Consider the following 25,753-nt stretch of genomic DNA (forward strand, 5'->3'; position numbering starts at 1 on the left):
ATGCCCCTAAACCTTAGGTTTGGTCATGTGACTTACTTTGACCAAGGCAATAGGCAGATCCTTAAACAATCTGCCTCCACTTGACCTCTTGAGCTTCTGCTGTCACCAACAGAAGGAAATGTCTACACTAGTCTGCTGGTCCCAGGAGAAGAAATCAGCTAGTCTCAGCCTAGATCAGTCTGCTCCCAGATAATTCACAGATGCATAAGCTAAATAAATGATTAGTATTGCAGTGGTTCTCAAAGAGATCCCTTTTAGGAGGTCTGTGAGTTAAATTGACTTTTTTAATAACAGAAGACATTGTATGTCTTTTTCACAATGCTGACACAAGCACTGAGTTTTAAAGAGCAATGGCAGACTATATAAGAAAAACAAGATCAACTACATACTGATTATACGAGACATACCTTAGATTCAAAGATATAAGTTGAAAGTAAAATGATATGATAAATATATCATGCCAAAAGCAGCCATAAGAAAGCTGGCGTGGCTATACTCATATCTCAAACAAGCCACATCTGTCCTCTGTGTACTCTGTTGCTCTTGCTAAATGGCCCTAGACCTGGCACTAGCAGCAGCCAGTTTCAGTTTGCAACATGGCTTCTCCCAGGTACCTCCAAGTCCAGTATAAGTAGCAGCCATCTGCAGATCTCTATGTAGCTGGTGCCTGGTGGCCCCAGGCAGGACACAGGCAGTAGCTGACTTCAGGAGGCCCCAGAGCCAGTGTACCTGGGGTCAGCTTCAGACCATGTCAGATACAACCCAACCACTTCCACAAGTGACACACTCAAGGGGCAGGCTTGACAGGGGTCACCCCTGCACATCATCTGCTCTTCTGTAGTCAAAGCCTGTCCTCATAGCTGGGTGACTTAGGGGTCAATCCTCCCAGTGCTGTGCCAACAGCTATCAAGGCTCAACTACAACAGGGCAGTGCACACAGCCCACATAGGGGGTACACCTGGAGCACCCAGCTTCAGTAACCAGGGAGGCTGCACCACTGGACCCTACAAGACACCTACTACATAAGGCCATTCTACCAAATCCAGGAGACATAGCAGCTTTACCTAATACATAGAAACAAAGCAGCCAAAAAGAGGAGACAAAGAAACAGTTCCCAAATGAAAGGACAGGAAAAATCTCTAGAAAAAGAAAAAATGAAATGGAGGCAAGCAAAATACCAGATACAGAGTTAAAAAACAATGGTTATTAAGATGCTCAAGGAACTTAGTGAGAACTTCAGAAGAATTAAAAATAACATGGAAACCATAAAAAAGAACCAATCATAAATGAAGAATACACTAACTGAAATGAATTAATTACAGAGAATCAACAGTAAGGTGGATGAAGCAGAGAATCAAATCAGTGATTTGGAATTTATGGAAGCAGAAAACAATCAGAACAGCAAAAAGAAAAAATAAGCCCCCCCCCCCCCCCAATCAGGATAGAATAAAAAGCCTCTGGGACAATGTTAAATGTACCAACATTCACATCATGAGGTGCCAGAAGGAGAAGAGAGGGAACAAGAAATTGAAAACCTTTTTGAAAAAATAATGACAGAAAACTTCCTTAACCTGGTGGAGGAAATAGACATACAAGTCCAGGAAGCACAGAGAGTCCCAAACAAGGTGAATCCAAAGAGGCCCACACCAAGGCACATCATAATTAAAGTGCCAACTATTAAGTGCAAAGAGGGAATCTTAAAAAAGCAGCAAGAGAAAAGCAGTTAGTTACCTATGAGGGAGCTCCCCTAAGACAGGCAGCTGATTTCTCAACAGAAACTTTGTAGGCCAGGAGGGATTGGCAACAAATATTCAAAGTGATGAAAAGCAAGAACCTATAACCAAGATTGCTGTGCTGTACCCAGCAAAGCTAAAATTTAGAATATAAGGATAAAGAACTACCAGACAAAAATCTAAAGAAGTTGATCACCACCAAACCAGTATTATAAGAAATGTTAAAGGTTCTTCTTCTTAAGAAGAAATGTTAAAGTTTCAAGAAGAAGATGAAGAAGGAGGAGGAGAAGGAGAAGGAGAAGGAGAGGAGGAGGAGGAGGAGGAAGAGGAAGAGGAAAAAGAAGAAGAAAAGGGCAAGATATAGATAATAAAATGGCAATAAATACATATCTATCAACAATTACTTTAAATGCAAATTAATTAAATACTTCAGTCAAAAGACGTAAAATGAGTGAATGGGTAACAAAACAAGACCATTACACATGCTGTATGCAGCAGTTTTTCTTAACTGTTGGTCCACCAGAAATTTTGTGCCAGTCTGCAGAAGGGTTATCTACCCACACTGGTCTACAGAGACTCACTTCAGATTGAAAGACATAAAGACTGAAAGTAAAGGGGTAGAAAAAGATACTTCATGAAAATGGAAAAAAACAAAACAAAAATCTTGGGTATCAATACTTATACCAGACAAAATAGACTTTAAAACAAAGGCTACAACAAGAGACAAAGAAGCACCCAGCAACTCCACTTCTGGGTATGTATCCAAAGAAACCCAAACAACTAGCCTGACCAGGCAGTGGCCCAGTGGATAGAGCGTTAGACTGGGATGCAGAGGACCCAGGTTCGAAATCCCAAGGTTTCCGGCTTGAGCGTGGGCTCACCCGGCTTGAGCGCGGGGTTGCTGGCTTGAGGATGGAATCATAGATATGATCACTGATGTAAAGCCCAAGGTTGCTGGTTTGAGTAAGGGGTCACTTGCTCTGCTGTAGCCCCCTGGTCAAGGCACATATGAGAAAGCAATCAGTGAAAAACTCTGGAGACTAAGGAGTTGCAATGAAGAATTGATGCTTCTCATCTCTCTCCTTTCCTGTCTGTCTGTCCTATCTGTCCCTCTCTCAGTCTCTCTTTCTGTCTCTGTCACACAAAAAAAGAAATCCAAACACTAAATCAAAAAGACATATCCATCTATATGTTTATGGCATCATTATGTACAATAGCCAAGATATAGAAGCAACCTAAGGGTCCATCAATAGATGAATGGGTAAAGAAGAAGTGGTATGTACATATATACAATGGAATATGATTCAGCCATCAAAAAGAATGCAATCTTGCCATATGCAACTACATGGATGGACCCAGAGGGTATTATGCAGAAATAAGTCAGGCAGAGAAAGACAAATGCCTGCTAATTTCACTTGTATGTAGAATCTAAAAGACAAACATGCAGAACAGAAATAGACCCATAGATACAGAGAGCATTTTTATGGTTGCCAGGTGGGAAAGGGGTTGGGGGATGGGTGAAAAAGTGAAGGAATTTAGAAATACAATTGGTAATTACAGAATAGTCATGGGGATATAAAGTGAAAAATAGGAAATATAGTCAACAATATTGTAATAACTGTATGTGTTGTCAGATGGTACTAGATTTATTGAGGTGATCATTTCCTAAGTTATATAAATGTCTAATCACAGGTTGTACACCTGAAACTAATATAATATTGTACATCAACTGTAATTTAAAAGTTTGAAAAAGAGGAAAAAGATAAAAAGTTGTGCATTAACATGGAATTGGTTTGTTGTCATTTTAAAAAGAATAACTTTTTAAAATTGCTCTCAGTTAAAAAGATATTAATAAAGTAAGTATCAATAAAAATAACTGATGTAGCCTGACCAGGTGGTGGCGCAGTGGATAGAGCATTGGTCTGGGATGCGGAGGACCCAGGTTCGAGACCCCAAGGTCGCCAGCTTGAGCGCGGGCTCATCTGGCTCAAGGAAAAAGCTCACCAGCTTAGACCCAAGGTCGCTGGCTCGAGCAAGGGGTTACTCGGTCCGCTGAAGGCCTGCAGTCAAGGCACATATGAGAAAGCAATCAATGAACAACTAAGGTGTTGCAACAAAAAACTGATAATTGATGCTTCTCATCTCTCTCCATTCCTGTCTGTCCCTATCTATCCCTCTCTTTGACTCTCTCTCTGTCCCTGAAAGAAAAAAAATAAAAAAATAACTGAAAAAATAACTGATGTAGGCCCTGGCCGGTTGGCTCAGTGGTAGAGCGTTGGCCTGGTGTGCAGGAGTCCCAGGTTCGATTCCCGGCCAGGGAACACAGGAGAAGCGCCCATCTGCTTCTCCACCCCTCCCCCTCTCCTTCCTCTCTGTCTCTCTCTTCCCCTCCTGCAGCCGAGGCTCCATTGGAGCAAGGTTGGCCCGGGCGCTGAGGATGGCTCTGTGGCCTCTGCCTCAGGCGCTAGAGTGGCTCTGGTTGCAACAGAGCGATGCACCAAGATGGTCAGAGCATCGCCCCCTGGTGGGTGTGCCAGGTGGATCCCGGACGGGCGCACGCGGGAGTCTGTCTGACTGCCTCCCCGTTTCTGGCTTCGGAAAAATACAAAAAAAAAAAAAAAAAAAAAAAAGAAAGAAAGAAAGAAAAAATAACCGATGTAAACAAAAGCTCTTTGAGATCCTCAGTAATTTTTAAGGGTAGAAAAGTGTCCGAGGCAAACGTTTGAGAATAGCTGTATTTTATAAGCCATTGAAGTTTTTTATTTTTGTTACTGCAGCAGTAGCTAGCCAGTATACTATCCTGTGGTCATTTGTCCACTTAGCATAGTGATCTTTTAAAATTGCTAGTAATTCAATAATGATCTTTTAAAATTCATCAACAGATGAATGACTAAAAAAAAATTGGTGTATATGTATACGTGGGATGCTGTTCAGCCATATAAAGGAAGGAAAGCTTACCATTTGTGACAACATGTATGGACCCTGAGTGCATTATGTTAAGTGAAGTAAATCAGAGGAAGGCAAATACTGTATGATCTCACTTACGTATGGAATCTAAAACAAACAAACTAAACTCACAGAAAAAGAGATCAGATCTGTAGTTATCAGAGGCGATGTGGGGGATTATAAAATAAGTACTGAGATGTAATGTACAGCATGATTATAATTAACACTTCAGTGTGCTCTATTTGGGAGTTGCTAAGAGTAAGTATTAAAAGGTCTAACCACAAGGGAAAAAAAACATTTGTTTCCCTCTGTGAAGCCAGTATACACGGCCACCATCACAGCCGCCCGGCCCATGCAGGTTTGCATTGGATTCGGACAGTCAGTAAAGAAACAACGGAGCCAAGAACTGGTGGGCCATCATCTTTAATCCTAGCTTGCACCCGGCGGGCAAGAAATACACACACTGGGCTCCAAAACCCGCTCATTCAGCGCTCACAAAGCTACTGACTTACCCGAGTTCCCTAGGATCAAAGGTTTCTAGCTCATCAGTCTTATTCACCTCTGTTCCCCATCTCCTTCCTTCTCCCTGCACAGACTCTGCACTAACTGGCTTCTCTTTCAGCACTCCACCACCTTGGCTGCCTCTCCTCTCCTCCACGTGGCCTTACTCTGCTCTCCATCCTGCTCTCTGCTCTAATGCTAATCTCAGAAACCGAGAGAGCAAGCTCCCGGTCTGCTCCACTTTATAGTGCAGAAATCAACACCTTTAATTCAATATACAAAACAGGAAAGTCTCTAATACAAAGTCACTTATCTGAGGCATGATGGGATTGCACCACCCCACATCAAAAAGGGTGTAGGCCCTGGCCGGTTGGCTCAGCGGTAGAGCGTCGGCCTGGCGTGCGGGGTACCCGGGTTTGATTCCCGGCCAGGGCACATAGGAGAAGCGCTCATTTGCTTCTCCACCCCCCCCCCCTCCTTCCTCTCTGTCTCTCTCTTCCCCTCCCGCAGCCAAGGCTCCATTGGAGCAAAGATGGCCGGGCGCTGGGGATGGCTCCTTGGCCTCTGCCTCAGGCGCTAGAGTGGCTCTGGTCGGGGCAGAGCGATGCCCCGGAGGGGCAGAGCATCGCCCCCTGGTGGGCAGAGCGCCCCTGGTGGGCGTGTCGGGTGGATCCCGGTCGGGCGCATGCGGGAGTCTGTCTGACTGTCTCTCCCCGTTTCCAGCTTCAGAAAAATACAAAAAAAAAAAAAAAAAAAAAAAAAGGGTGTAAAGGCTTAGTCCTAAAACCAATGCCCAGGCTACAAAGATCCTGCCTGCCCATAGCCCACCCACAACACACATTAATATCACCTGGGCGATGGCTTCCACATGGGCAGCGCCATCTTTAACAAAGTGAGCATAATATATTTTATCAGCCCAACACCCTCCCTCCCTCCCTCCCTCCCTCCTTCCTTCTTTCCCTCCCTTCCTTTCTTCCTTTCTTTGCTGCTGCCTCTGGGCCTTTGCATTTGTAGTTATCTCTGAGTAAAATTCTCTCTTCCTATATCTTTCCATAGCTTGGTCCTTGTTTAGTGAAGTCCTTGCTCAATGTTACCTCCTGAGATTGGCCTTCCCTGACCACCTCATCTTAAATAGCAGCCTCCTTACCTTGACTTTTTTCCTTTGGTTACTTATCATCTCCTGCTATTTATATGAATGTTCTAAGTGTGTATTTGTGTCTGATCCCCTCCACCCCCCAGAGTGTAACCTCCATGAGGGCGGGACTTTGTCTCCTCACGGGCCTGACTCTCAAAGGCCTGACACAGTGCCTGCAGCCTAGAGGGAGCCGTGTTGTGTGGTTAACACCCGTTGCAGAGCTGTGTTCTTGGAGTTCACATCCCTGGGAATTCTCACTGAGCAATAAATTCCTTTTAGCCAGGGTTGTATTTTCTTAAACACTTCCGTGTTTATGAAAGAATGAGGATAATGATTCTTGCCTCTGGCCCTCACAGGGTTTTTTTTTTTTTTTTTTAATAAAGCTTTAACAATCTGATAGACCGCAGAATGTGCTCTGAGGAGGAACAAAAGCAGGACAAATGCTGGAGGTTGTTCTGATTTGACCTTTGGAAGAGAGGACACTTGGCTCCCTGCAGACTCTGAATTGTGCAGGCTTTGCTTCCAGGTTCAATCCTCCCTGCCTAGAGCCTCATTCGGATGCCAGTGATGGTCATTCCCTTTCTGGATGCCATGGGGACCTCATACTGCCCAGCTGCTTGCCAGGCCAGACAGGACCCTGAGCGCTACAAACCCTATGGAGGGCGGGGGGGGGGGGGTAAATCCAGTATCCACGGCCATCTTCACAGCCACCTGGCCCATGCAGGTTTGCATTGGATTCGGACAGTTGGTAATGAAACAATGGAGCCAAGAACTGGTGGGCCATTACCTTTAATCCTAGCTTGCACCCGGCAGGCAAGTAAAAATACACACTGGGCTCCAAAACCCACTCATTCAGTGCTCACAAAGCTACTGACTTATCTGAGTTTCCTAGAATCAAAGGTTTCTAGCTCACCAGACTTATTCACCTCTGTTCCCCATCTCCTTCCTTCTCCCTGCACAAACTGCACAAACTTGCTTTCCCCCCAGCATTCTGACATCTTGGCTGCTTCTCGTGGCCTTTCTCTGCTCTCCTCTCTAATGCTAATCTCAGGAACCGAGAGAGCAAGCTCCCGGTCTGCCCCACTTTATAGTGCAGAAATCAAAACCTTTAATCCAATATACAAAATAGGGAAGTCTCTTTACACATCAAAAAGGGTGTAAAGGCTTAGTCTTAAAACCAAGCCCCAGGCTACAAGGATCCTGCCTGCCCACAGCCCGCCCCCAACACACATTAATATCACCTGGGCGACGGCTTCCACATGGGCAGTGCCATCTTTAACAAAATGAGCATAATATATTTTATCTGCCCAACAGGGGGGCAAACCAAAGGTGAGGCTGGAAGAGATCAGCATCCCTTGTGCTGCTTCTGTCCCTTATGGGTAGTCTGTCAAGAAGTGATGGCTCCCCTTCCGTTTGAGTTGACCAGGTGTTGGTCAAATAAGTTTGTAAGTTGATACAAATATTGATCGACTTATGACCTATGCAACTAGTTATGACCATTCGACTTTACAATCACAAACGCTAGCCACGACTGCTCTGCGTCTGGCAGCGCAAGTGTTGCCCAGCTGGGCATACGACAGTGTGGATCAGCTTCTGGCAGCACCACCATCTCCGTGTGCACCATTTCAACTGTTATCCCAGACTCGGTACAGCAATTTGTGTTTTGTGTCTTGAATATTTTTCATCAAACCCTTCCCAAGATGTCTACCAAGAAGAAATTGTCTGCAAATATTAAACCAGTTGTACTGGTAATACAGTGTTTTACTTAAACCTGACGAATGTGGGCCCTGGCCGGTTGGCTCAGTGGTAGAGCGTTGGCCTGGCCTGTAGAAGTCCTGGGTTCGATTCCTGGCCAGGGCACACAGGAGAAGCACCCATCTGCTTCTCCACCCCTCCCCCTCTCCTTCCTCTCTGTCTCTCTCTTCCCCTCCCGCAGCCGAGGCTCCATTGGAGCAAAGATGGCCCGGGCGCTGGGGATGGCTCCTTGGCCTCTGCCCCAGGCGCTAGAGTGGCTCTGGTCGAGGCAGAGCGACGCCCCGGAGGGGCAGAGCATCGCCTCCTGGTGGGCAGAGCGTTGCCCCCTGGTGGGCGTGCCGGGTGGATCCCGGTCGGGCGCATGTGAGAGTCTGACTGTCTCTCCCCATTTCTAGCTTCAGAAAACAAACAAACAAACAAACAAACAAAAAAAACACTGACGAATGTAAAAATAAGAAACAAAATGGTGTAGAGATGATACAAATAGCATAAATGAACAAAGAAAATTATGATATATAACAATAATGAAAGAAAATTATGATAAAATATGACTTAAAGATTTTTATAACATCATTTCACAGTACTGCACATATAGCCTACTCAACTTATGACCAAATCGTATTACGACCGGTCTGTCAGAACCAATCGTGGTCGTAAGTCGAGCACTAGCTGTATATATGTTCGCTTGCTTATAGTTTGTATTTGGTGTGGGGACAGGCTGTAAGCAGGCTGAGTCGTTATAGCCTGAGGCTTAGTTTTAAGACTAAGCTTTTAGAACCTATGTCTTCTTCTATGTACTTTATTGTTTCAGGTCTTATATTTAGGTCTTTGATCCATTTTGAATTAATTTTAGTATAAGGGGACAAAACTGTAGTCGAGTTTCATTCTTTTGCATGTGGCTTTCCAGTTTTCCCAGCACCATTTGTTGAAGAGGCTTTCTTTTCTCCATTGTGTGTTGTTGGCCCCTTTATCAAAAATTATTTGACCATATATATGTGGTTTTATTTCTGGACTTTCTATTCTGTTCCATTGGTCTGAATATCTATTTTTCTGCCAATACCCCCAAAACTCAGAAACATTGATACGTAAAGACACATGCAGCCCCATGTTCATTGCAGCATTGTTCACAGTGGCCAAGACATGGAAACAACCAAAAAGCCCTTCAATAGAAGACTGGATAAAGAAGATGTGGCACATATACACTATGGAATACTACTCAGCCATAAGAAATGATGACATCGGATCATTTACAACAAAATGGTGGGATCTTGATAACATTATACAAAGTGAAATAAGCAAATCAGAAAAAACCAAGAACTGCATTATTCCATACGTAGGTGGGACATAAAAATGAGACTAAGAGATTTTGATAAGAGTGTGGTGGTTGGGGGGGGAGGAAGAGGAAAAGGGGGAGGGGCACAAAGAAAACTAGATAGAAGGAGGGCAATCTAACTTTGGGTATGCAACATAATTGATTGACAAGATAACCTGGACATGTTTTCTTTGAACATATGTACCCTGATTTATTGATGTCACCCTAGTAAAATTAAAAAAAAAAAAAAGACTAAGCTTTTCCCCACACCCTTGACTGATTGCATGATGTGGGGTGCTAAACACTCTCATGAGGAATCCCATTTTCCCTCAGATAAGTGACTTTGTATCAGAGACTTCCTTGTTTGTATATAAGATTAAAAGGTTTTGATTTCTATACTATAAAGTGGGGCAGACCAGGAACTTGCTCTCCCTTGGTTCCTGCTATCACCATTGTGGGGGCCTCCCTGATCCCTTGCCCTTCATGGGAAAAGCAGGTTTTCTGCTTTTCCCTTGTCTTCTCTTGTGGCTTGCCTATCATGGTGAGACACCAATAAACAGAATGGCCCATCATCTTCCAACTCCACCATTTCTTTACCGTCTGCCCGAATCCAATGGGAACCTGCCTGCGAATGGCCACGATGGCAGCTCCTGGGCCTGGGCCACCTGCCCAGGAGCCACAGGTGGCACATACCCCAGGCCACAGGCCATGTAGTAATCTTTTCATTGAATCTGAGCTTCAAGAAGCTTTCAGGAGCAAGAAAGTTGATGGGCCCTGGCCCATCAGTAGCTCAGTTGGTTAGAGCATTGTGAAATATGGCAAGGTTGCAGGTTTGATCCCCGTCAGGGCACATACAAGAATCAACCAGTGACGGCATGAATTAGTGGAATAACAAGTTGATATTTCTCTCTCTCTGTCTCTCTCCCTCCCTCTTTCTCCCCAAATCAGTAAATAAAATTTAAAAAAGAAAGAAAGAAAGAAAGCTGGACCCAGCCTGGGGGCAGCTCCGTGGGTCAGGTAGGGGTCTGTCTTGCTTCTCTCAATACTGAAAGTTAGTTAGATTAAAATTAGTTTAGGGTAATCCAGATTTAGGCTAAAATTAGTTAATTTAGGTCAAACAGTCTCCCCAAAGGCAACCTGATATAGAAAAATGTGACCTGGGTTTGGAACTAGCCCCAGCTGGATTTGAGTCACCTCTCTGCCACCCACTGTGCTACGCCTGTGTGGAGGAACAGAATATATAAAAATATGAATTTGAACTCAATTGAACATGAACAAAAAGGGTCACGAAAACTGGTTACAGGAATGACTGAGTCATTTACTCAGGGTGGGATAAGACGTCCTGTTTCAGTTTCCCCCGAAGCCAGAGAGGATGTTCTTACCACTTGATTGCCCGCCTCATTAATTATTTCAGAATGTGGTGACCTCTCTTTGTTCCTAGAGGTTATTATTATGCACGAAGGGCCCTTATGTAATAGCCTTCAGCCAAAATTTCCCCATAAAATATGTACAGTCTCAGACCGCCCCTGAAGCTCCAGAGAACTCTTCTTTGGGATGCGCACAGCGGGTGGCTGGCTTTAGAGCCCAGGCTGAGGCTTCCCGGTCTGGTAATGTGTTCCTCCACAGTTTGGTGAGATTTGTACATACTCGTAATTCTCTTTTTCTTAGTCTATTGCTTTAATGAGCTATTACTCTTAGAGCCCACGCTGATGTTTCTCTGTCTAGTGATGATGTGTAGCTTATTGTTGTGTTGGTTGTACTAAGCCTTTCCTTTATTTTACTTTAGGTTACATACTGTATTTCCCCATGTATGAGATGCTCCCATGTCTTAGATGCATCTTAATTTTGGGACTTGAAATTTGAAAAAAAAAATGTATTACATAAAGTTATTGAACTCAAGTTTTATTCATCATAAAATTCATACAACTCCTCATCACTGTCAAAACTCCCGTCCATTAGCCTGTCCTCATCTGTGTCTGATGACGAATCACTGTCTTCAATGACTACAAAATAAGCACAAAAAAGCAGGAAATGCAAGTTAAAAAATCTATAACCACTGTATAAGACACACATGGGGAGTTACGGTGAGTTCAAACCCTTGTTGATTTTGCCTTTATTATTTTTTGTTATTAATCATCATAATTCCCCCCTAAAATCCATCTGTGAGTGATTGCATCTCTGCCCCGCGCCTCCTGCACAGCCTGGCAGAGGGGTGTTGTGCAACCCAAGTTAGTACCAGACGTCCTTCTGTAGATGCATGTTCCTCAGGAAGGGAAAACGCATGACATCTCTAATCCATCAGTAGAAGTAGTGAATCTGAGAGCTTCTTCCTTGAATCCCAGATACTTGCGAGAAGGGATGTGAAAGAGAGGAGGGCTCCCATGATGTCCCCTGCCCCAGGCCCTACGGTGGCCTCCACAAACCTTTGATAGACACTTATTGAACACCTCTCTTGTGCCAGGTGCATTTTCTGCAGTCTCATTCAAGCCTCACATCTGTTCAAGGACAGGATTCTTGTCATCTTGCTATACTGGAGGAGACTTCCCCTGTCCCCTCTGACCAGCCTCACACACTGTCAGTCCCGATTTCCATGTATGGGGCAGGCATCGGTTCATCAGTCAACCCTTTCAACGTGTGACTTGTGTACACACAGTACGCTAAGCGCACACAGTACAGCGGTGAATGCAGCCAGATCTGGATTCTTCCCTGGGGGACAGGCCTTAGTTAAAACCAGGAACATAGGTGTGATCACCCTTGTGGAAAGGGCTGAGAAGGAGAGGTCCGTGATACAAGAGGTCCTGATGGGGTGATGAGAGCGTGGTGGGTTTGCTGGGATATGAACTTGGTCCTGGCTATGGGGCAGTGACTGAAGTGCAGAGTCCTGGAAAGATGGTGGTGCAAGACAAGGTGGCCCTGAACCCAGCCAGACCAGAGGGGCTGTGGGCCATGTTAGAGCAGTCGGTCTACCCTGAGGGCAGGGGGAAGACGCTGAACTGTTTCCAACAGAGGATGACATCATCACAGGGATTGTTTTAAGAGGTAACTCTGGCTGCTGTATGGAGAGCAGGTGGGAGGGGGCAGCGGGTGGCAGCCGTGCAGGGAGTGTGTGAGTGGCGGCTTGGAGTGGCGCAGTGGCACGGAGACAGGACTGCGGAGACAGCTTCAAGAGCTAGTTAGGAGGCAAAGTGGGTGGTGTGAAGGAAGCTGCTGGGCAGGCTGGTTCAAGGGTGTGCAAACTGTGCATTAGCACAGGGCCCACGCTCTGAGGCCCCGCACTGGCTTAACCCTCTTTGTCACTGTCTTGAAATTCTTAATAATGTTTGAGCAGGGGTTCTGCATTTTCACTTTGCACTGGGCCCTGAAAATTAAGTAGTTGGATATGCCCTAGGGGCTGGAACCCAGGATCTCAACCCTCCCCCCCATCCCACCCAGTTCCAGGCAGTCTGAACCAACTTCTCTGGAGCAGGTGGCACAGGCCCAGGACCCAGAGAGCTCACTGCCCGGACTCGTCAAGGCAGAGCTTCTGCCATAGAGATCCAGGCCCTGTAAGGACTGAGAAAAAAACCAGACCCAGTCCTGATCCATTCTGGACCTCAACTTTATTCTCTGAGAAATGGAATGTAAGACAGGACATTTGGAATCCTTTTTGGCTCCAATATTGAACGTGTTTATGATTCTCTTGTCTTTACTTCAGCTCCTGGCAGCCTGGCTGTGCCGTGTTGGACACTCAGGACCACCGGGATGTGTAGGCACTGGCTTGGGGGGTCGGGGGCTCCTAGGGGCCCTTATGTCTTTTTCATCACTTGCCTGATTTTCCTCCATTAGAGATACATGCACCTCGAGGTCAAAATATAGATGCTTCTGGGAGCAGTGATATTTGTGGCTCTTTTCAGATAGAATTTTAGTGGCATGACCTTCACTGGCAGGGGTTGGGGAGACTTGTTAAGAAAGGACAGACTTCCCTGTCACAGTTTGGCCCAGAGCTGGGCAGTGCAGGCCTGCTGGTGGGGCAGAAGCGTCCCAGACCACCTGGACGCTGTGCTGTGCTTCACTGGCCTGCAGGGGTTTCCCTTCTCATTGCCACGCTCTCACTTGCTCTGGTGCTTTGTGTCTCGTTTAGGACTGGGCGGTCTTTGTGGGACTAACACTCTTGGCTCCTAATATGGGATACTGGACAATAATTTGGGGTGTGGTGGGTTGTGTGAGGTGGGGGCACATGGCATACTTGCAAGCATGGTCTCCCAGTGCTCTTGTCATGGGCCCCTCGTTCACTCAAATGGGGGTGACTGTGACGTGGACCTCAAGCTTTCTGGCTTTGAGTATAAAGGACAGATTCCAGCTTGATCTCCTGGGCACAGCCATCGCTTCCCAGCCTGTGGTTCCCAGACTCTTGGGCATTCTTGTAGGCAGCAGCAGCCACATAACAGCAACTGCTTACTGGGTGGTGACCACGTGCCAGGCACCAGCCTAGCTCTTACTATGTTTTTTTAAAATTAATTTTAATTTGCCTGACCTGTGGTGGCACAGTGGATAAAGCATAGACCTGGAAATGCTGAGGTTGCCAGTTCAAAACCCTGGGCTTGCCTGGTCAAGGCACATATGGGAGTTGATGCTTCCAGCTCTTCTCCCCTTCTCTCTCTCTCTCTCTCTCTCTCTCTCTCTCTCTGTGTGTCTCCCTCTCCTCTCTAAAATGAATAAATAAAAAATAAATAAAAAAATTAATTTTAATTTATTGTGTTTACATGGATTCAAGTGTCCCACTCAATATAACACCCTCACTCCCCACCCATGTGCCCCCCATTACACCCCCTTTGCCTCCCTCCCCCTAACTCATCTCTGCCTTCCCCTCTGGGATTTGCTCTCCTGTTATCTGTATCTATGTGTTATGTATGTATAGTTTCACTAACCCCTTCACCTTCTCTGATCCCGTCCCTTCATCCCCCTTCCCTCTGACAGCTGTCCCTCTGCTCCCTGTGACCTCTGCCTCTATTCTGTTCCTCAGTTCACCTTGTTCATTAGATTCCACATGTAAGTGAGATCATATATTTTTCTTTCTCTGCCTGGCTTATTTCACTTAGCATAATAATCTCCAGGTCCATCCATGCCATTGTAAAAGGTAAGATTTCCTTCTTTCTCATGTCCCCATTATATTCTACTGAGTATATGTACCACAGCTTCTTAATCTACTCAGCCACTGACGGACACTTGGACAGTTTCCAGATCTTGACTATTGTAAACAATGCTGCAATAAACATGGGGATATATATCTATCTAGCTCTTATTTTGTCAAAGCTTTTTGAACAATTTGATGACATGGTGTAATTGTGTATTTTCAAAAAAACGGCACAGCACTACCTTTGGTCTCACACCTCCAGCCCCTCGCCACTCCCTGCAAGAGGCAGGGTCTGTTTCAACTCCTCCCAACACTGGAGGTCCTTTGAGAAGGCCTGTGGTGGGGGATGCGGTGTGACTCCGAGGCTTAGCCATAGAAGGAGATAAGGGCTTCTTCCTTGATCTCTGCCCCTGTCTGTTTTTCTCTTTCTCCATCTCCGTGTCTACCTCCACCTGTCTCTCTGTCTGACTGTCTGTCAGGATGCTTGCCTTTGGAATCCAGCCACCGTGCTGTGACACAGCATAGGGACCCACACGTATGCTTCTGACCCCCAGCCACAACTGGGGTCCTGACCAGAGTCACCTGCCAGCTGTGAGAGGGCAATCTGTCCTTCACAGTCCTGAGGGCGACTCCACCTCCTGGCCTTCCTGTTTCTTTGGTTGATGGGGAATGGAGCAGAGGCGAGCTGTCCCTGCCAAGCCCTGCCAAACCCCGCCAAACCATCATTTCCTGAGCAAAATGTTGTTTTGAAACACTACATTAGGCTCTGACTGGTTAGCTCAGTCAGGGCGTCGTCCTGAAACACCAAGGTTGCAGGTTTGATCCCCAGTGAGGGCGCACACAGGAAGTGACCAATGAGTGTATAGCCAATTGGAACAACAGATGAATGCCTCTCTCCCCCCTTTCCCCCCTTTCCTACTCCCCTTCCGCCCTCTCCCCCTTCCTCTCTCTCTCAAATCAATCAATCAATAAACTCCCCCTTTCCTACTCCCCTTCCGCCCTCTCCCCCTTCCTCTCTCTCTCAAATCAATCAATCAATAAACTCCCCCACTACATTAGGGGCAATTTGTTTTGTAGCCCTAGTAACTGGAGCATGTAGATATTGTCACTGCCCTCGCTTGTTAGCTAACTAGGCACAGAGAGATAGGCGATGTCTCTCAAGGTAACACCATTAGTATGTGACAGCATCAAGATTTAAATCCAGGCCATCCTGACTCCTCCGTGCAACGCTGGTTCCAGGGGCTGTGCGTCTATCAAGGAGACCCTGCGTGAACCAATTTGTTGAATCCTCTGCCGTCCTTGAGCCTTCAGGGGTCCCCAAAAGCAGGGAGAAGGAACCTCAGGGGAGCTGGGGTTTCAGGACCACCCATTTTGGAGGGAGAAAGGCAATGCCCACTCTCTAGGACCCTCGTCTAATGGTCCAGAATGCACAGTTCTCAGGAAAAAAGGTAACAGACTCGGAGGGACTCAGAGATGTGATCTGATACCAATTAATGGGGCAATGTTAGGCAAATAATTTCATGGCGTGATCCTCAGTTTCTCTACCTGTAAAGTGGGCAAGGTGTGAGATTTAATAGAGAAATGAACGAGGGGCACTTCCCGTGGGGAAAGGGGTTGAGCAAGGGCACGGGGGTGGGACGCACAGGCTGGTCCAGGGACGGGGCTGGGCAGCCACAGCCAGTGCGGGGAGCTGAGCAGTGTGGGTGGAAAGGAGGCAGACAGGATGGCCAGGGCTCAGAGGGGACTGCGGGGCAGAATTAAGAAGAGTCTGCTAAGGGCTAGGAGTTGGTATTGGGAAGGCAGTTTGGGTGGTGGGGAGTTTAATCATACCAAGTCTGGTGTCCTGATCCCAGCTCAGCCCCTATTTCATTGAATAAGACTTCCTTCCTTCCCACACCTCAGTTCACCCGCTGTGAAGTGAATGTAGATGTGTGTCTCTGTTCCTCATAGTCCTGATCTGGAAGCCTGGGTCCAGGCCTCAGGGCAGGTATCCTGGGTCAGCTCTGAGCTGTTGCTCATTCAGGGAAGAGCTCTGTTAGGAGGTCTGCCCGGGGACACGGGCACCTTGGCTGTCTTGCCTGCGTTTGGTACATCTTTCTTGTGAGGACCTGTTGCTGGAGGTGGCCTTTAGGATACTGTTCATGAAGTGTCACAATACCAGTGGAGAGAATGCGCTGGGTGTTTGACAATGCTGGACAACCGAGGAAGAGCGAGGCGTGAGAAAGTAGCCGCTCCGTTCTCTCCGTGGCCTCTGGAAGGGTATCCAGCTTCAGGACCAGGGTCCCTGTAAAGCTGTGCTTCCCACTGGGCTGCCCAGCCCCACTTAATCCAGAGCTGGCAGAAGATACTTGGGGACACCTGCAGGAAATGCCCTGACTTCTCCGGCATGTTGGGGAAAACACTTTCCATGGCGAAGGCAGAGCAGCTAGTGGAGGATGGAGATAGGTTGATCTGTCACGAGGCTTTTTGGAAATAGATTTCCTCTCTACAAATTGCAAAAATAATCCATATACACTATGAACATCAGGCTATGCAGATAACAAAAATATTTAAACCGCCCATAACCCTACTGCTACAGAATCCCAGGGGTTCACCACTTGGGGTGGTCTATTAGAAAATGAGATGCAGTTGTTGCAAGGTAGTTTTATTTTTATTTTATTTTATATTTTATTATTATTATTTTTTGTATTTTTCCGAAGCTGGAAACAGGGAGGCAGTCAGACAGACTCCCGCATGCGCCCGACCGGGATTCACCTGGCATGCCCACCAGGGGGCGATGCTCTGCCCATCTTGGGGCGTCGCTCTGCTGCAATCAGAGCCATTCTAGCACCTGAGGCAGAGGCCACAGAGCCATCCTCAGCGCCCGGGCCAACTTTGCTCCAATGGAGCCTTGGCTGTGGGAGGGGAAGAGAGAGACAGAGAGGAAGGAGAGGGGGAGGGGTGGAGAAGCAGATGGGCGCCTCTCCTGTGTGCCCTGGCCGGGAATCAAACCTGGGACTCCTGCACGCCAGGCCGATGCTCTACCACTGAGCCAACCGGCCAGGGCCGGTAGTTTTATTTATTTACAGCTAGTAAGGGAAATGGGATTTATATCGAAAGCTCTGCCTCCCCTAAAGGGAGGCTTATATACACCATTTGGTCAAGTACATGTTGATTTCTTCTTCGCAGTTGGCTCCTTTCGACCAGTTTAGTTCTGTCAGCCTATGCTGTGTACTGCTGTATCTGCAAAATACTGTGCTACATTTTAACATTTATCAAGAAATAACATTTAAAACTGCCCAGACCTTGAGACTCTTGTCCTATCTAACACTACCATCCAGAGATAACTGCTAATTTGTAATATCTTTTATAGACCCATCTCCTCTGCTTCCCCATCCTCCCCTCACTACAACCACCTTCTCCTCCTCCTCCTCTTCTTCCTCTTTTTCCTCTTCTCCTTCTTCTTCTCCTTCTTCCTCTTCTTCTTCCTCTTCTTCCTCCTCTTCCTCCTCCCTTCTTCTTCTTCCTCCTCCTCTTCCCTTCTTATTTTTCTTCTTCTTCCTCCTCCTCCTCCTTCTCCTCCTCCTCCTCCTCCTCCTCCTCCTCCTTCTTCTTCTTCTTCTTCTTCTTCTTCTTCCTCTCTCTCTCTCTCTCTCTCTCTCTCTCTCTCTCTCTCTCACACACACACACACACACACACACACGCCACTTTTCCATGTCAGTTAACATAGATCCACCCTATTGTTTTAAACCCCTATATAGCTTTCCACTGGATGTGCACAGCAACAGCCCTGTTTCACTCATCCCTTTTCACTGTTTCCAGCAGTGCTTGACTAACACCTATATACCTCCCTTTGCTTGTTTGCCCAATTGTTTCCTTAAGTTACATCACATGGAAGGGCTAATCGCTGTGTCATAAGGTATCCATGTTTTAAGGCTTTTGATACATATTGTCCAGTTTCCTCTGCAGGAGGCTCTTCCAAAATACATTCCCCTCAGTCAGCAAGTTGAGAGTATCAGATCCTCCTCAGCCCCCAAGGTCCTTTCCTTCTTCATTCTCACCAGTCTGGTAGGTGAAAACTGATATTTCACTTGCTGGACTCACTCTTCCTGTAGACCCATAGAGTGCATTAGCCTTTCCCATATAGCACACACTCATTCTTTCTGCTGGTGTGTATTGAGTACCTACTATGTGCCTGAGCCCTGTTAGTACCATGCGTGCTTCATCAGGTGGTCTGTTTTGTGCTCGCTGCTTCACTGCGCATGTTTTGCTGCCCAGACTTAGAGAATGATAGGAAGTGGGAGCTGTGAGGGACCGTAGAGATTGTCTAAGGACAGGAAGAGAGGTCAGGCAGGCATGGGGTCTTACCCATGGCCACACAGGGCCATGCGTTCCTGGGGGAACTGTAACTCAACTCAGGCAGAGACTCTGGACCCTCTGCTTGTCTTTTCTCAAAACATCGCTGTGCTCAGAGCACTGGTTGGTGGAGTTCAGCTCCAGATTCACTGTCTTTTGGTCTGTGATTCAGAATCACTCCACTGGGCACCCAGTAGGTGCTTAGAAAATATGTATTAAATGAATGTTTGTGCATAACAGAGCACAGGAAATAGTACATCTTGTCAAAATGTGGTCAACAGTCCAGGAAGAAAGGTTACCCCTCTGGGAAGAAATGTCTTTTTTCTTTCTTTTTTTTTCTTAAATAGGAAAGAACAATGCGTGGGCCTGTTGGAATTGGTGGAGGAGGAGAGATGGGCTGCCTGAGGCTTGAGACAGTTTGTATTTAGAGCTGTCAGGTCAGTGGAATTTCCCTCCGGCTCCCTCCCCACCCTACCAGAGATGGTCTGATAGAGACGGGCAGGGGTGGCGGACGGGGAAAAAGAGCTTTGTTTTCTTTGCGTGTCCTGTGTGAATCTAGACTGACCTCGCATAATTCCAGGGAACTGTCTCAGGTTGTCCTTCTGATCCCTGTCCTCAGCCCACCCCTCTACTTCACCAAAAAGTCTTCTCTCCAAAGCAGTCAGTGCTGTGTGGGCCTTTCATGACACAGGTGGCTGGGTCTGGGCGAACTAGAGTAGTGGTCCAGTTTCACTTCTGACGGCAGCAGGGTCCTGGGCAGGTCCTGGTGGACCCGGGGGCCACCCTACTCAGGTTAGTTGCATTCTCAACAACCTCTTAACTGATCTGCCTGCTTCCAATCCATGCTCCCCTCCCCACAATGCATATGCTTATCACGGATCACAGCTCTCTTTCAGTGAAACCCTCAAAGCTTCTGGACACTCGGAGACAGAGAGCAAAGTCCCCACCAGGACCACCAGACTATGTGGTCTGGTTCCCCAACCTCTCTGTGTTTGTCCCATGCTTCATGCCAGCCACGCTGGCCTTTTCTAACCAGCTGTGTGGCTTTGGGCAAGCCCCTCCCCTCTCTAAACCTCACGGTCCTCCTCTGTGAAACAGACACGGTAATCCCAGTGATTCTATTTGTTTTGGTAACAGCCACTTTGACCCTCCACTCTGCTAGGCCTTGCTCCTCCAAAAGAAGTCACAAATTCCAAAGACCCTGATTCTCAATAAACCTTTTCTTCTGCAAAAGAACAGTCTGTTTTCATTCCAAGGTCTATTATTCCCCCAAAATGCTTTTCTCTCTAGTTATGCCATAACCTAGGCCGATGCAATTTTTTATGCCACTTCCTTCATAGTTCTGCGGTGACATCCACTGTCAATGAGCATGTTTGTGGAATTAGAAGCATCATGCTTATCTCTGTCATCCATCTTCTCTGGAAGAATGGCACCCACGTGAGAATAACACACTTTCTCACAAAAAGCCCTCCTCATGCTGGTTTCCACAGAAATATTGTTGTGGAAAGTACAGGTCTGCCCCTAGTGATTAACTTGCTGAGGGATGTTCTTGGGTAATCCATTAATCATTTTCTCGACGTATTTTTCTTGATAGGTGTGTATGATAGGAAAGACGGTGGGTAAATATATACAGGACTTTAATGTACAAGACTAATAATGCCAGGCACAGCTGCCTGGAGAGCCCGAGCACATTCACATTATAAGTGGACTCTGCACTCATGTAGCGGAGATGAGAAAAGGGGGAACTCGCCATGGGCCAGGTGGTCAGAGAGGGCTTCCCTGAATGGGTCAGGATTTAGGATTCCCATCACACCAGTTAGAGTTCAAAGGAGTTACTTTCCGTGCCTGGCACAGTCACACACACACACACACACACGCACACACGCACGCACACACGCACACACACACACACACGCACGCATGCACGCACGCACACACGCTCGCACGCTTTGTCTAACTGAATTGAAAAGACACTCTACTCCAACCAGAAAGGTGAATAAGATGGAGGTGGATTGGATGAGAAACTCTTTTCACTGTATGGTTCTGGGCTGAGGAGTGTCAGTATGAGAACACAGACTCAGTTGTACAATACTTAACTGCTTGCAAAGCACTCCTCATGTGAATGGAGTTTTATTTACTCACACAGCCCCATGAGGTCAGCCCCCGGGGAAACCGAGCTGCAGAGAGACTCCCAGGCCACACAGTTGGTATGTGGAAGACCCAGACACGAGAACTTATTGCTGCAAAGTTCAGAGCACTTTCCAATATGCAGATCTCCTTCTTCCCTCCCCACCTTCCATGGAACATGGGAATTAAGCATAGGCTGAGCAGTGGCCCCGAGTGACACAGGCTAGAAGAAGGATGCGAGAGTTAGAAGCTGGTGTCCTGACACAACAGCCTGGTATTGCCTCATGAACTTCCCAGGACACCCCACGTGCCCTGATGTCCCCACATCCGGACAGCATTGCAAAATGTAAGCAGGCCCGGGGACAAGTTTGCTGGCAGGAAGATTTTTGCTAAAATATGTTCTTCATGCCTGAGAGTGTCTCAGATGCCCTCCCAAGCAGAGGCCCCAGCAGACACTGAGAGACCACGCTGGGGGTGGGGGGTGTTGAGGGCTGGCACAGGGAAGGGTGAACTGGGTGTGCTCACGGCTCGTTTCTACCCTGTCTGAAGAGTGAAGCCATCTCGGTGGATCCATGTCTAAATCAATGTACCGGAACTGGGAAATACCCAAGATACTAAAACTCAAGACCCAGTTCCAGGAGGCGAGAGTGGGTATTGGACAGGTCATACCCTGGGCAGGAAACCTGCCTCAGGTGGCATGATACTGCTCTCAAGAAAACAAAACTGCCCTGGGTACATTTATTTCTTCTCTTGCTCCACTCCCCCACTCTATTCTTCTATATTTAATAAATGTTTGCAGAGTGCCTTCTCTGCGGTGCCCGGGGCCTTTGAAGTGCTGTATATACAATAATGGCCTTACCTTCAAGATGCTTGGTTGCTGAGGAAGCTGGGACATTTATAGAAACAGGATGGCCGAGATGTCCTCTGTGACAGTTAATTTTGTGTGTCAGCTTGACCACAATGCCCAGATGTGTGGTCAAACATTATTCTGGGTATTTCTGTGAGGTTGTCTTGACAGTAACATTTAAACCAATGGACTTTGAGTAAAGCAGATTGCCGTCTTCCATGTGGTTGGGCTGCATCCAGTCAGTGAAGGACTAACCAGAAGCAGAGACTGACCTTGAGGAAGAAGGAACTCTGTAGCAGGTGCTCCGTACACTACAGCCGTGGCTCCTCTCTGGGGCTCTGGCCTCGCAGACCATCCCGCCTGCCCATTGTGGACTTGCCACCTAATCACGTGAGCTCATTTCTTAAAGTAAGTCTTTTTGTAGATAGAGAGATAAACAGATAAACACACATATTTATTATTGGCTCTTTTTCTCTGGAGACCCCTGACTCATACACTCTCCACTGTTACCCCCTGGTCCACGACTATAGCATCTCTTGCCTGGACCCCCATGAGCCTCCTAATGCCCGTGTCTCCTTTCCCATCTTCCCTGTGGCCTCGTGCCAAAGCACACGACTGAGTAGGTTCTAGTTACACCTTTCACACCACTGTCTCCGAAACCTCTGGCACTACCTTTGTGTGATTTTTTTTTTAATATCAGACTTTCTCCTTGCTGAAATCAAAAGGAGTGAAACAACTGAAAAAGAATTTCCTTACCACATTATTCAGCGTCTCTCAATTCTAAATCCACATCTTGAGTACCATCAGAGAAAGTCTTCTATCCTGCATTTTGGGGAATGGTTTACAGAATAAAATTCATTCTTGGCATGATCTACAAGGTCCTTCAACACCAAAAAATATTTATTAACTAGTGGCATCAAATTCTTATCCCAGCTACTGAGGAAGGCTAAATGAGGACTTAGCTTTTGCAAGAGACCAAATGGTCCTGCTAAGTGTGTCCAGAATCTGGCATAGGACAGGGCAGGCCTCCCGCATGAGCTGGTCGGGCTCAGCCTGCAGAAGTGGCCCAGGAAAGCTGCTCACTGCAGACAGCTCTCCTCCTGAGGCTGAGAGCAAGCTGGCTCTGCAGGCCCAGTGTTTTCTATCCAGAATTCACCACTCAGGGTGTTTACGGACAACCCCTTCTCATCTGGCCATGGAGTGGGAGCAAATGTGTTTTACCCCCTAGAATTAAGCTCTGAGGGGGCATAGATCATAAAATTCCAGAAAACCAGAGGATGTGATCTCAGGGATGAGCTACCCTGCCCACCCTTCATTTTACTTATGGGGAGATGGAGACTCAGGGTCATTTCATCCCCCTCCCCTGATCTGTAATATGTGTGAGATACTATTAATTGAAATTGTTAAAAGTTCGACAATAGGCCCCAAATGGAGTTCTGCGTCTGCTAAGCCCCACTATGCCAAACTGAGATTTAATTTAATAACAGTTTCATTTTTCCAGAGGTGGAATCTTAGACCATCCAGGGATCACCTGATAGCACTAATTAGGTAATCTGCCTGATAAACCCCTGCACTCCCCTACAGGGAAAGTGACCCTTCCATAACCAACCTGCTCTGCGCCTAGTATAACTTCCTTGTTCCTCGCTCCCTTCTGCTTATGTCTTTCATTTGTAACAGTAACTCTGAGCCGCTTTCTGTCTGCTGCTCAATTCATGAATCGTTAGATAAAGCCAATACAATCTTTAAAATTTACTCAGTTGAATTAAATTTTTTTTCCCATTAAAGAGAAAGAGAGAGAGAGAAGCATCAACTCTTTGTTTCACTTAGTTCCATTTAATTGTGTGCTCTGGGATTGCTTCTTATATGTGCCCTGACTCTTGCCTTTTGCCCCTTCACAGTGCTGCAGGAATTGTAATTCCTGGGTTTATCCTGGAAGGCTCGATTAACCAGAGCCCAGCACCAGGATGCCTCAGGGTCTGCCACCAGGGTATCTTGGCACAGGACTGTAATTGTGGGATCAGGAAAGTGGATCCTTGGCTAACTCAATTCTATCTGTACAATTAAAAGGAGGAGAAGTGAAATATCAGAGGAAATAGTCATTTAATAAATTTTAAAGAGCTCTGTTCAATTTTTGAATCCTCTTTTTTTTTTCTGTCTTAATTCTTGCCATTGTAAATTACTCCAGAAATCAATTTTAGAATAGAAAAGGAGCTAGGAGCTAGAGAAATGGCCTTTAACATTTAATCTTCTTTTGACACCATTTAGGATTTAAATTTTGAAGCATGGCAAGGAGGCAGAAATGATTTAATGCCTCCTATGAGCAGAATTACTTTAAAATGAAAATATAATTTCCTCTCTTGAAATCTCTCCCAAAAACTTCCTAAAGAATAAAGACCTCTCCCAGCGCTTAGAATAGAAGGCATTTCTAATTCCTAATGAATGGGAATATGAACAAATGTATTCCAAAGCAAGGACTTAGTTGAATTCACTGCTAAATCCACCACATCAAGCTCCTGGGAGGAAAAAAAAAAGAAAGGCCCTGAAATTAACGGGGCGTTTGGGAAATATCAGTTAAATGCTTTTGTAACTTCATCACCAGTCTACTCAGGAGTAAACACTGCTATTCAAGCCTCTTATTGCCTGAGAGTCTAGAGCTTCTAAACCAAGAAAGGAAGAAACCAACCAGGTTATTTACGAGTTCCTTCCCTCCTACACTTTTAAGCCACTCTGAAATAAGCCTGTTTGTTACCGCTCACAGGCAAACGCTGGGCGAGGTAACCCGCTCGCTCTTGGGAGGCCGGCGCTGTTGGCCTTCTTCGCCCCCCAGCGGTTTCCTGTGGTGGTGCAGCTCCAGCCACTGGCTGCAGAAAAGCGGACCACCCGCAGACAACGCTGCACGCTGACGCTGTCCGCGCGCACAGCCACCGCGGCGCTCCACGCTCGCCTTCTGTCCCTGTCCAGCCACCAGCTAGGCTGCGGGAGAGGGGATTCCAGCCGAGGCTCCGGAGTCCGAGACCTCGGCTTAGTATCCGACGTTGTCAGCAGCAGCCATCCCAACCTGGGCTGGGAGCTGAAGCTTCTTTGGAGCCGTCTGCAGTGGTGCCACTCAGGGAACCAACTTCAGGATAGTCTGTGGACTCTGTGCAGGTAGCTGGGTCCTGCCCACCGGTGAATGGGATGCCTGGGACTGATGGGGCCGTTCGGACCCCAGTGCAAGTGGTGGAGTACCACGCACTCCCGGTTGCTGTACGCCAGCGGGGTGCTCCGGGAGGTTGTAAAGGGATGGCTAGGGATGGAGATGTAGAGCCCCTGGCTGTCGGGGCCCCGATGGGCGTCGGGTTCCCGAACCTCTGAGGCGGCTTGGCTGGGGAGACTCCCTCGGGAGGTGTCTAGGCCTGGGAGGGTGTTCGTGGGAGGGGTATTGGCAACGGCGATCGGGCGTCCTGAGGGTAGGTACCGAGGCAGGAGTTCCCCGAGGAGGGAGCGCAGGACTGCGGTTCCACCGAAGCAGCTGCTGGAGAAGTTCGGGGTTGGTGGGATGGTTAATCACCTTAGAAACGGGAGTTTGGGGGACGGTCCTGAGGGGGAGTTTTCCAGGAAAGGGCTGTTGGGGATATCCGGAGGAAACACCTGGAGTAAGGCTTACTAGGAAAGGTGACTGGTTGTGGATCTTGCGGGAGATGGCAGTGCTGAGGTCCTGGGACGGGGCAGTTAGTTCGGGGACCCCTGGGGAAGGTGGCTGGTTTAGTAGGCAGCTCAGTTCTAGGGCAGAGTGGCTGATTATGATTTCCCTCCTCCTTCAAGTCGAAACGACTGAACAATAATACCTCCAGGAGCTGGCGGTCCGGCACATTCGCGCTCATTTCCAGCGGCTCAGAGGAGGTACCTCAAACGGGGATTTCTGGGGTGGCGGCTGAGCAATCCCGGGGCCGGAAGTGGGGCCCCGAG

The 25,753-nt window shown here is 47.2% G+C and overlaps 1 pseudogene; it reads right to left on the reverse strand.

Moving 5' to 3' along the window:
* Positions 1-25,658, reverse strand: part of LOC136381850 (ATP-dependent RNA helicase DDX19A-like) — a 94,556-nt pseudogene extending 68,898 nt beyond the window's left edge.
* Positions 25,659-25,753: the final 95 nt, after the last annotated feature.

This window comes from Saccopteryx leptura, chromosome 10, assembly GCF_036850995.1.
Source record: "Saccopteryx leptura isolate mSacLep1 chromosome 10, mSacLep1_pri_phased_curated, whole genome shotgun sequence".
NCBI lineage: Eukaryota > Metazoa > Chordata > Mammalia > Chiroptera > Emballonuridae > Saccopteryx > Saccopteryx leptura.